The sequence below is a fragment of the Oncorhynchus keta genome, chromosome 24 (genome assembly GCF_023373465.1).
Source record: "Oncorhynchus keta strain PuntledgeMale-10-30-2019 chromosome 24, Oket_V2, whole genome shotgun sequence".
NCBI classification, from domain to species: domain Eukaryota; kingdom Metazoa; phylum Chordata; class Actinopteri; order Salmoniformes; family Salmonidae; genus Oncorhynchus; species Oncorhynchus keta.
The window spans coordinates 44,756,939-44,769,743 of NC_068444.1; the positions used below are offsets into that span (position 1 = coordinate 44,756,939).

A 12,805-nucleotide genomic window follows, 5' to 3' on the forward strand; every position below is an offset into this window, starting at 1 on the left:
GTCTTGTTGGAAGACAAATCTCCGTCCCAGTCTCAGGTCTTTTGCAGACTCCATCAGGTTTTCTTCCAGAATGGTCCTGTATTTGGCTCCATCCATCTTCCCATCAATTTTAACCATCGGACGTTACATGCGGCTGATTGGCATTTCAAAATATTGGATACGATACGGATCTCTTGCAATATGGATATTGTGCATGTCAATATTGCGATTTCGATGTGAATTTGATTAACTGTGCAGCCCTAGTGTATATATACAGATAAAAATATATGCCCTTTGTTGGCTCCTCCAGGTTCAACCAGCTCGTCTCTGTGTGAACACTGGATGAGCAGGCTGATGGGGAGTCGTCCTCCCAGCCAGGCCTCTTCCGGCTCATCCAGACGCACCTCGCTGGCATCCCTCTCTGAGTCGACTGAGTTTGCTGGAGAACACAGCGAAGACGACGGTGAGAGAGAGCCACTCATCCATATTTGTCAAGATGTTACATTTCTGTGATGCCAAATATGTTTGCACGAACACAGTAAAATTGATACAAAACACAGTGCATTTAGAAAGTATTCAGACCCGTTGACTTTTTTCTCATTTTGTTACATTACAGTCAATAACCCATAATGACAGAGCAAAAACAGGTTTTTATATGTATATGTATGTATATGTATATGTATGTATATATAAATTATCACATTTACATAAGTTTTCAGACAAAGCTTTTGGCAGCGATTACAGCCTCGAGTCTTCTTGGGTTTGACACTATAAGCTTGGCACACCTGTATTTGGGGGGTTTCTCCCATTCTTCTCTACAGATCCTCTCAAGCTCTGTCAGTTTGGATGGAGTGTCACTGAACAGCTATTGTCAGGTCTCTCCAGAGATGTTCGAAGAGGTTGATGTCCGGGATCTGGCTGGGCCACTCAAGGACATTGAGACTTGCCCCAAAGCCACTCCTGCGTTGTCTTGGCTGTGTGCTTAGGGTTGTTGTCCTGTTGGAAGGTGAACCGTTGACCCAGTATGAGGTCCTGACCACTCGGGAGCAGGTTTTCATCAAGGATCTCTCAGTACTTTTCTCCATTCATCTTTCCCTCGATCCTGACAAGTCTCCCAGTCCCTGCCGCTGAAAAACATCCCCACAGCATGAAGCTGCCACCACCATGCTTCACCGTAGGGATGGTGCCAGGTTTCCTCCAGACGTGAGGCTTGGCATTCAGGCAAAAGCGTTCAATCTTGGTTTAATCAGACCAGAGAATCTTGTTTCTCATGGTCTGAGAGTCTTTGGCTGCGTTTTGGCAAACTTCAAGCGGGCCTTTTACTGACGAGTAGCTTCTATCTGGCCACTCTACCATAAAGGCCTGATTGGTGGAGTGCTGCAGAGATGGTTGTCCTTCTGGAAGATTTTCTCATCTCCACAGAGGAACTCTGGAGCTCTATCAGAGTGACCACTTGGTTCTTGGTCACCTCCCTGACCAAGGCTCTTCTTCCCCGATTAATCAGTTTTGCCAGGCGGCCAGCTCTAGGAAGAATCTTGGTGGTTTCAAACTTCTTCCATTTAAGAATGATGCAGGCAACTGTGTTCTTGGGGACCTTCAATGCTGCAGACATTTTTTGGTACCCCTCCCCAGATCTGTGCCTCGACACAATCCTATATCGGAGCTCTACGGACAATTCCTTCGACCTCATGGCTTGGTTTTTGCTCTTACATGCACTGTCAACTGTGGGACCTTATATAGACAGGTGCGTTCCTTTCCAATCATGATCAATAAATTGAATTTACCACGTGGACTCCAATCAAGTTGGATGATCAATGAAACAGGATGCACCTGAGCTCAATTTAGATTATCATTGCAAAGGGGGGTCTGAATACTTACGTAAATAAGGTATTCATTATTTGCAAAAAAAAATCCCAAACCTGTTTTTGCTTGGTAATTATGGAGTACTGTGTGTTGATTGATGAATAAAACAATTAATTTAATCAATTTTAGAATATGTAACAAATCAAAATGTGGAAAAGGTCAAGGGGTCTGAATACTTTCCGAATGCACTGTTTATACAGTAACTTACTTTCAGTCATTTTTGTATAGCAGAATTATTATTATTTTTTATTTATTATAATTATTTAATATCAGCCTTTACTAGCTTAAAACCTGCTGATAGAGGTGATTAACATGCAGGTTCTGAGTCCACTCAGTCTAGTACCAGCGCTTTAGTTTTATCTCTCTTTCCTCTTCTGTCGAGGAGGCTTCTCCACCCTCCTGGCAATGCGGAGCATCCAGAGACAGACCTTCTCTTTGCGCTCCAACATGGCCATCAGTGAGAACAGCTCCAAGCCTACCTGGTCCCTCTCAGCCAAGCTCCATCTGCGTTCCAACTCGCCCTCGCACTTCTCCCTGGAGTCTCAGATAGGCGAGGCAGCTGATGACAAGGTCTCCACCTCCTGCTTCAGCGGCTCTACGAAACCCGAGGTAAAGGTCGGAGGTAAGACACCCCTGGTGGTGGTGGAGGGTAAAAGGCTCCTGGAGCAGGTGCTCTCCAAGCCTGTTCCCCAGGCAGAGCTGAGGAATTCCAGCCTGGCAGGAGGTAACAATAACGTGGCCACGATCGTGGAGCCAGGCAACCCGGGTCGAGGAACGGTCACTAAGGAACCCAAACAACGAGGAGTGGGGGGAGGGGAGGGCGCTGGGGCCAGGAGAAGCTTGGCCAAAACTGTTGAAACCGAGAAGAGCCCCAAGAAGCGCCCGTCCAACCCCTTGCCTACCCCATCCCACACCTCTGCGACCCACGTATCTTCGCCTTCTCGAATCCAAGCCAAAAGCATGGCGGCCACAGCGTCCGACCTCAAAGAAAAAAGCGAGGATGCAGTCACCAAAACCAGCAAGACCTCCTCCGCCAAAACAGCCACCCCCTCCAAAAAGGAGCCCTTGCAGACTCCAGAGACGTTGCAACCGCAAAACAAACGAAGGACGGCTCCCCTGGGTCCCACAGTTGCTCGGCACACACCCTGAGGAAGACGTCGCCCAGCGGGACGGCGGAGAGGAGCTCTGCATCAGTGAGAACCAGAGCAGCCGAGAGGAGCGCCAGGGGCAAAAGCAGGGCGGGGCGAGGGCTGGAGTGCAGGGCTGGAGGGAGGAGCAATAGCAGTAGCTCCTCCATGGCCAGCCTGCGATCGTCCAGTTTGGCCGTGGCACCAACAGCAGAGCCCCCCCAGGGGATCTCAAAGGAACAGCAAGACTGAGGAAAAGGGGGTCAACTTCTTCAAGAGTACCCTGAGGCAGAAAGAGACACGCAAGTCCACGGACAGGGGGAAGCCCACCACAACAGCCCAAGCAGGGACAGGAGAGGCTAAAGGCAGCCTGGAGGAGGGGGCTGGGAGGGGGACTGGAGAGGGGGCGGGGGACGGAGCAGCCAAGAGGGCCCAGCAGGGGAACCCAGAGGCCCAGACGAACACGCCCACAGCCAAAGACAAGGAATCTTCCAAGACGTCGAACCCAGCCAAGCACTCAATACTGTCCTCCGCCAAGTCCAAGTCATCCGGATCGGAGATGGGCGTAGAAGAGAAAGCCTCTGCCAATGGGGAAAAAACCTCCGGAAAAGAAGTTGCTGCCACCCCGAAAGATCCCCATCAATTCGACACAAACCACCCAGAAACCCAAGTGAAATATCCCCGGGGACCCAAAAACGTTCTCTGTAGTGCAGCTCTACGGTGTCTCAAACATCGAACTAGATCTCCTCTTCAGGAGAGACTTTTGAAAAGGACCTCTAGCTTTTCATTGGCCCCAAGCTGCCACATCTGACAGTCTGTCACTGTCCACTTTGTTATATAGTTATTTAATGGATTGAAAAGCACTTTGTATGGATTGCATTGTTAATTATTTTTTTGAAAAATGATATTAATCAAATGGATTATTATATAGTATTATATACATTTATGAACTTCACATGTAATTACATTTTTTACCTGGTTCTGTAACATACTTTTAAAGGAAGTTCGCTTGGGCAGACATTGAAATGAACTTGTGTAGCTAGATGCACGTACATTTGTTAAGCAGTGAAATGATGACAAACCCTGTGAATCACACAATAGATCAAACATGGATTATTACTCAGTAACCAGAGCTAGTTAACGGGCTTCTTTGTACTTTTCAGAACTATCGTTTAGGGGTCCACTTTCAAATAGCTCAAAACATTCCACACCAGGCAGAGTATTTTCTTTGTACTTTTCAGAACTACCGTTTAGGGGTCCACTTTAAATAATTCAAAACATTCCACACCAGGCAGAGTATTTTCTTTGTACTTTTCAGAACTACCGTTTAGGGGTCCACTTTCAAATAGTTCAAAACATTCCACACCAGGCAGAGTATTTTCTTTGTACATTTCAGAACTACCGTTTAGGGGTCCACTTTCAAATAGCTCAAAACATTCCACACCAGGCAGAGTATTTTCTTTGTACTTTTCAGAACTACCGTTTAGGGGTCCACTTTCAAATAGCTCAAAACATTCCACACCAGGCAGAGTATTTTCTTTGTACTTTTCAGAACTACCATTTAGGGGTCCACTTTCAAATAGTTCAAAACATTCCACACCAGGCAGAGTATTTTCTTTGTACTTTTCAGAACTACCGTTTAGGGGTCCACTTTCAAATAGTTCAAAACATTCCACACCAGGCAGAGTATTTTCTTTGTACTTTTCAGAACTACCGTTTAGGGGTCCACTTTCAAATAGTTCAAAACATTCCACACCAGGCAGAGTATTTTCTTTGTACTTTTCAGAACTACCGTTTAGGGGTCCACTTTCAAATAGTTCAAAACATTCCACACCAGGCAGAGTATTTTCTTTGTACTTTTCAGAACTACCGTTTAGGGGTCCACTTTCAAATAGTTCAAAACATTCCACACCAGGCAGAGTATTTTCTTTGTACTTTTCAGAACTACCGTATAGGGATCCACTTTCAAATAGTTCAAAACATTCCACACCAGGCAGAGTATTTTAATACATGGAACCATGAAACAAACACCAGTACATATCATAATCCCTAATTAGATATAGTAGAGCTATCAGTGCAGGGAGAGTTATAATCCCAAACTGGTATTAGTTGTCCAGGACTGATCATCTCAATAGAGCAGCTCCATTTACAGATTTACATCATTAATCATTCCAGTTTCACAACTCTTGGTTGTCATGGTATTTCAACTTTTACTATGATTAAACAATCCCGATTTAACAATAGTGATTTTGTAACAACATTTTTCAAGTATACACTACCAGTCGAACGTTTTAGTAGACCTACTCATTCAAAGGTTTTTCTTTGTTTTTACTATTTTCTACATTGTAGAATAATAGTGAAGACATCAAACTATGAAATAACACATATGGAATCATGTAGTAACCAAAAAAAAGTGTTAAACAAATCAAAATATATTTTACATTTGAGATTCTTAAAATAGCCACCCTTTGCCTTGATGACAGCTTTGCATAGTCTTGGCATTATCTCAACCTGCTTCACCCGGAATGCTTTTCCAACAGTCTTGAAGGGGTTCCCACATATGTTGAGCACTCATCCCAAACCATCTCAATTGGTTTGAGGTCGGGTGATTGTGGACTCCAGGTCATCTGATGCATCACTCCATCACTCTCATTTGTAAACTAGCCCTTACACAGCCTGGAGGTGTGCTGGGTCATTGTCCTGTTGAAAAACAAATGATAGTCCCACTAAGCCCAAACCAGATGAAATGGTGTATCGCTGGAGAATGCTGTGTACCTTGAATTCAAAATAAATCAAGCAAGTCTCTTCTTCTGATTGGTGTCCTTTAGTAGTGATTTGTTTGCAGCAATTCGACCATGTAGAACTGATTCACGCAGTCTCCTCTGAACAGTTGATGTTGAGATGTGTCTGTTACTTGAACTCTGTGAAGAATATATTTGAGCTGCAATATGAGGTGCAGTTCAGAGGAGTTCAACTCTAAGCAGAGGTAACTCTGGGTCTTCCATTCCTGTGGCAGTCCTCATGAGAGACTTCATGTCTTAAAGTAATGATGGACTGTCGTTTCTCATTGCTTATTTGAGCTGTTCTTGCCATAATATGGACTTGGTCTTTTACCAAATAGGGCTATCTTCTGTACACCACCCCCCACCCACCTTGTTACAACATAACTGATTTGCTCAAATGCATTAAGAAGGAAAGAAATTCCAGAAATGTACTTTTAATAAGGCACACCTGTTAAATTAAATGCATTCCAGGTGACTCCTCGTGAAGCTGGTTGACAGAATGCCAAGAGTGTGCAAAGGGTGGCTATTTTAAGAATTCCAAATAATACATATATATAGATTTGATTAACACTTTAAAACATTTTTTTTTACATGATTCCATATGTGTTAATCCATAGTGCAAAAACCTCAAATATTTCAAAGCACTCTCACTAGACCATTTAAAACCCCTTTATATATAGGCTACTTTTGGGTAATGGTCAGCATAAAAAGACACCTATGCAATGCTGCTAAACCAGCCTTGGGTAGGCTATGCTTGGTTTTTAATAAAATGTTTTAAAAAATTTACAAATTAAACTAAATGCGAGATTCACTGGCACAAAAGGCAGATCTCTCCTTCCATGTTCACTGTGTGGCATGGCTGGATAGGCTGTGCTTCCTCTCTCAAAATGCATCCCATTATCAACTGCGTTACCGTTAAGACCTGCTTTTTGTGGGTCTTAACTTCCCCTTAGCGATGCATGAAATTGACACTTTTCCACCTCATCGCAAACGAGCTGATGTTAGACAGGTAAACCTAGCGTTGGGTTGGAAAATGCCAGTCTGCCAGTTTTTACATGACGAAATTGCAAACTAACGTGCGTTTGACACTTGTCTAGCGCCAGCCGAAAATAGAGCCTTATATGCATCCAGGATTAGAGGTGTGTGTGTATACCTGCCAATAGCATTAAAGGGACCCATTAGAAATATACAAGAAATTAAGTGACATCGCCCAGTGATTTTGGAAGGTAGGGACTGTGATTCTCCCATCTCCCTCTGGTTGTACTGATTTTGGAAGAGCAGTGACAGCATAGCGTGACGACATAGCCCCCAGATTGTCCTAACAACCCCTCTCCACCTCATCTCCGGCTGGTGACCACTGTCACTGTGGGTGGTCAAGGCCTGGGGGACCACATTCAGACTGCCAAACATCTCTAAACATTCCTATAGACGTACACGGGGTCGATGTGAAAAGCTACACATCAAAGACATGAATAAAGGGGGGCGTCTTTATATGAGCACCATAAATGGTGTGTTTGGATCTATCCTATCCTCTTCTGTTTTTCTCTATGACATCACAGCTTGTGCCTGTGCATATTTTGGCTTATGCTCTACCAAGCAGATTTCTTTGTTGAACCCACTGACGTAGATTCAGAAAATTGATCACCATGATGACATGTATAGCAGTAGTCTTTGCATGCAATTGCTTATGCGTGCACTAAATTATGCAAGCAACTCTTGCTAATGTCCACACCGAGTAAGTCATACTGCTACTTTTAGATGTGTATATATTTCTAACTGCATATCTTCCCAGCATCAGAGAGCATGCTTAAGCTTCCTTTAATGTTTTGTTTGCACATCCAGAGTATGAGAGTCGTTTTTTTTAATGAATGTTAATTATTGCTTATTCACCTTCTTAAAGTAAATCAACTCACTTGCACATGAATGATTTCTGTGTTGTATTAATTTGTCTCATGTTTGATTCAAAAATATTTTTAAGGGACAATCTACCCCATAGACCTCTGCAGCCAAACGTCTAATAACTACATCTAAGAAATCAATTGGTATTATTGTGAAATATTACATTGTCATCGTTTGAGAGTATGTACAGATGGTTTTAGTGACTATATCCCCAATTCGTTTATTTGATTAATTCATTGAAAAATACTATTTATTACTGGTCCAAAGACGATATATACAATATTTTTGTCAGTGGAATACTTTATTAGCCTGTTATCTAAATACTGGGTCTAGCTATAATCTCCCAGATGTTTTTGTGACATGATACAGTAAATGGTGATCTTTTCCGGGATGAAACAGGGATGCCCTTTATCGATCCTTACCTTTCAATCAGCACCTCTGCAACCACACTGCCTTCTGTTGCCCTGTTCAAAATCTCCCTTTCCAAGGAATAACCGTTAAAATATATGATGTATGTCATATGTGATAGATTATATTACATTTCATCTCTGATGATTTCAACTATTGGAAGATGTATCTTTTTCACATTACAGTATGTTACAAATAGAATACCCACTTCAACGCGAAAGCACACGAGTGAATGAAAACCCAATGGGTCATAAGCATACGTTTTAACATTATGGAGGGGGTTCATAGTTGTTGTATTGAGATTTCAAAGAGACCTGAGACGCAAAGACATTATTGATATCGTCCAAGATATTGGTCCCTGTGTAAAATATATATTGATCACATGGCTAGTTTGTTAATATGGCTCTATAATATTGAATATTCATGGGCACACGTTGATGATTTGTATATGTCAATGCACTAATAATAATACAGTGCATTTTGGAAAGTATTCAGACCCCTTGAATTCTTTCCACATTTTGTTGCGTTACAGCCTTGCTATAAAATGGATTTGTTTTTCCCCCTCATCAATCTACACACAATACCCCATAATGACAAAGCAGAAACAGAAACAAAACAGAAACATAAAACGTACATAAGTATTCAGACCCTTTACTCAGTGCTTTGTTAAAGCACATTTGGCAGCGATTACAGCCTCAAGTCTTCTTGGGTATGATGCTACAAGCTTGGCACACCTGTTTTTGGGGGGTTTATCCCATTTTCTGCGGCTCTTCTCAAACACTTGTCAAGTTGGATTGGGAGCGTTGCTGCACAGCTATTTTCTATGTCTCTCCAGAAATGTTCAATCGGGTTCAAGTCCGGGCTTTGGCTGGGCCACTCAAGGACATTCAGAGACTTGTCCCGAAGACACTCCTGCGTTGTCTTGGCTGCATGCTGTTGGAAGGGGAACCTTCACCCTAGTCTGAGAACCTGCTCCAGAGTGCTCAGGACTTCATCAAGGATATCTCTGTACTTTGCTCTGTTCATCTTCATCGCTGAAAAACATCCCACAGCATGATGCTGCCTCCACCCATGCTTCACCTTTTCCCCCGATTGCTCAGTTTGGCCGGGCGGCCAGCTCTAGGAAGTGTCTTGGTGGTTCCAAACATCTTCCATTTAAGAATGTGTTCTTGGGGACCTTCAATGCTGCAGACATTGATTGGTACCCTTCTCCAGATCTGTGCCTTGACACAATCCTGTCTCGGAGCTCTACGGAAAATTCCTTCAACCTCAGGGCTTGTTTTTTGCTCTCACATGCGCTGTCAGTTGTGTGACCTGATATACAGTACCAGTCAAAAGTTTGGACACACCTACTCATTCAAGGGTTTTTCTTTATTTTGACTATTTTCTACATTTTAGAATAGTGAAGACGTCAAAGCTATGAAATAACACGCATGTAATCATGAAGTGACACAGAAAGTGTTACACAAATGAAAATACATTTTACATTTGAGATTCTTCAAAGTAGCCACGGTACTTTTGCCAAATCAATGATCCGTGCCCAACAGTAGCCAAGTTCTTCTAATGCTGAATCCATAATCTGTTGCCAGTTGTCAGATCTAAGTGAACCCTAAAAACGGTACTTAAGAGGAAGAATTGTCAACTCTTTTCTTGATTTTTGTCAACTCTTCCTGAACAACCACATGCTCTCTTCGGAACATCTGTTTAGTGTGTCTAAGGTCTGCTGTAGGGCTTTGCTTTCCTGGGTTATTGGCCCGTCAATTCTAGGCAGGCAATCTAATCGTATGGATCAATCTTCTGCAGGTGTCTCCTAGGGCTGACTTTAGTCCTTGATACTGCTGCTGAGTTAAGTCATTTTCAGACACTCGATGAACATAACTCCTGAAACGTTAATATGGTGGGGAATAAAGAATGCTAGTGCTGGGAGAGGCTCTTGATTAGTGCCTACGCACTTGTACCAAGATGTGTTTCACACACTGGTGAGAAGGGCATGAGATTGGAAGGAGGTTGATTGCATGCTGGTGAATTTGTAGTTTGGGTGAAGGTTTATTTGGTCCTATGTATCCCGGAAGCCTTCTCAAATCAAATCAAATCAAATTTATTTATATAGCCCTTCGTACATCAGCTGATATCTCAAAGTGCTGTACAGAAACCCAGCCTAAAACCCCAAACAGCAAACAATGCAGGTGTAAAAGCACGGTGGCTAGGAAAAACTCCCTAGAAAGGCCAAAACCTAGGAAGAAACCTAGAGAGGAACCGGGCTATGTGGGGTGGCCAGTCCTCTTCTGGCTGTGCCGGGTAGAGATTATAACAGAACATGACCAAGATGTTCAAATGTTCATAAATGACCAGCATGGTCGAATAATAATAAGGCAGAACAGTTGAAACTGGAGCAGCAGCACAGTCAGGTGGACTGGGGACAGCAAGGAGCCTTCATGTCAGGTAGTCCTGGGGCACGGTCCTAGGGCTCAGGTCAGTTGAAACTGGAGCAGGAGCATGGCCAGGTGGACTGGGGACAGCAAGGAGTCCTCATGTCAGGTAGTCCTGGGACATGGTCCTAGGGCTCAGGTCCTCCGAGAGAGAGAAAGAAAGAGAGAAGGAGAGAATTAGAGAACGCACACTTAGATTCACACAGGACACCGAATAGGACAGGAGAAGTACTCCAGATATAACAAACTGACCCTAGCCCCCCGACACATAAACTACTGCAGCATAAATACTGGAGGCTGAGACAGGAGGGGTCAGGAGACACTGTGGCCCCATCCGAGGACACCCCCGGACAGGGCCAAACAGGAAGGATATAACCCCACCCACTTTGCCAAAGCACATCCCCCACACCACTAGAGGGATATCTTCAACCACCAACTTACCATCCTGAGACAAGGCCGAGTATAGCCCACAAAGATCTCCGCCACGGTACAACCCAAGGGGGGCAACCCAGACAGGCCGACCACAACAGTGAATCAACCCACCCAGGTGACGCACCCCCCCAGGGACGGCACGAGAGAGCCCCAGCAAGCCAGTGACTCAGCCCCGTAACAGGGTTAGAGGCAGAGAATCCCAGTGGAAAGAGGGGAACCGGCCAGGCAGAGACAGCAAGGGCGGTTCGTTGCTCCAGAGCCTTTCCGTTCACCTTCCCACTCCTGGGCCAGACTACACTCAATCATATGACCCACTGAAGAGATGAGTCTTCAGTAAAGACTTAAAGGTTGAGACCGAGTTTGCGTCTCTGACATGGGTAGGCAGACCGTTCCATAAAAATGGAGCTCTATAGGAGAAAGCCCTGCCTCCAGCTGTTTGCTTAGAAATTCTAGGGACAATTAGGAGGCCTGCGTCTTGTGACCGTAGCGTACGTGTAGGTATGTACGGCAGGACCAAATCAGAGAGGTAGGTAGGAGCAAGCCCATGTAATGCTTTGTAGGTTAGCAGTAAAACCTTGAAATCAGCCCTTGCTTTGACAGGAAGCCAGTGTAGAGAGGCTAGCACTGGAGTAATATGATCAAATTTTTGGTTCTAGTCAGGATTCTAGCAGCCGTATTTAGCACTAACTGAAGTTTATTTAATGCTTTATCCGGGTAGCCGGAAAATAGAGCATTGCAGTAGTCTAACCTAGAAGTGACAAAAGCATGGATTAATTTTTCTGCATCATTTTTGGACAGAAAGTTTCTGATTTTTGCAATGTTACGTAGATGGAAAAAAGCTGTCCTCGAAATGGTCTTGATATGTTCTTCAAAAGAGAGATCAGGGTCCAGAGTAACGCCGAGGTCCTTCACAGTTTTATTTGAGACGACTGTACAACCATTAAGATTAATTGTCAGATTCAACAGAAGATCTCTTTGTTTCTTGGGACCTAGAACAAGCATCTCTGTTTTGTCCGAGTTTAATAGTAGAAAGTTTGCAGCCATCCACTTCCTTATGTCTGAAACACATGCTTCTAGCGAGGGCAATTTTGGGGCTTCACCATGTTTCATTGAAATGTACAGCTGTGTGTCATCCGCATAGCAGTGAAAGTTTACATTATGTTTTCGAATAACATCCCCAAGAGGTAAAATATATAGTGAAAACAATAGTGGTCCTAAAACAGAACCTTGAGGAACACCGAAATGTACAGTTGATTTGTCAGAGGACAAACCATTCACAGAGACAAACTGATATCTTTCCGACAGATAAGATCTAAACCAGGCCAGAACTTGTCCGTGTAGACCAATTTGGGTTTCCAATCTCTCCAAAAGAATGTGGTGATCGATGGTATCAAAAGCAGCACTAAGGTCTAGGAGCACGAGGACAGATGCAGAGCCTCGGTCCGATGCCATTAAAATGTCATTTACCACCTTCACAAGTGCCGTCTCAGTGCTATGATGGGGTCTAAAACCAGACTGAAGCATTTCGTATACATTGTTTGTCTTCAGGAAGGCAGTGAGTTGCTGCGCAACAGCCTTCTCTAAAATCTTTGAGAGGAATGGAAGATTCGATATAGGCCGATAGTTTTTATATTTTCTGGGTCAAGGTTTGGCTTTTTCAAGAGAGGCTTTATTACTGCCACTTTTAGTGAGTTTGGTACACATCCAGTGGATAGAGAGCCGTTTATTATGTTCAACATAGGAGGGCCAAGCACAGGAAGCAGCTCTTTCAGTAGTTTAGTTGGAATAGGGTCCAGTATACAGCTTGAAGGTTTAGAGGCCATGATTATTTTCATCATTGTGTCAAGAGATATAGTACTAAAACACTTGAGCGTCTCTCTTGATC

The 12,805-nt window shown here is 43.7% G+C and overlaps 1 pseudogene; it reads left to right on the forward strand.

Annotated features, from left to right (window-relative positions):
• The first annotated feature begins 321 nt into the window (after positions 1 to 321).
• Positions 322 to 4,366, forward strand: LOC118357765 (ubiquitin carboxyl-terminal hydrolase 31-like; annotated as a pseudogene).
• The last annotated feature ends 8,439 nt before the right edge of the window (positions 4,367 to 12,805 follow it).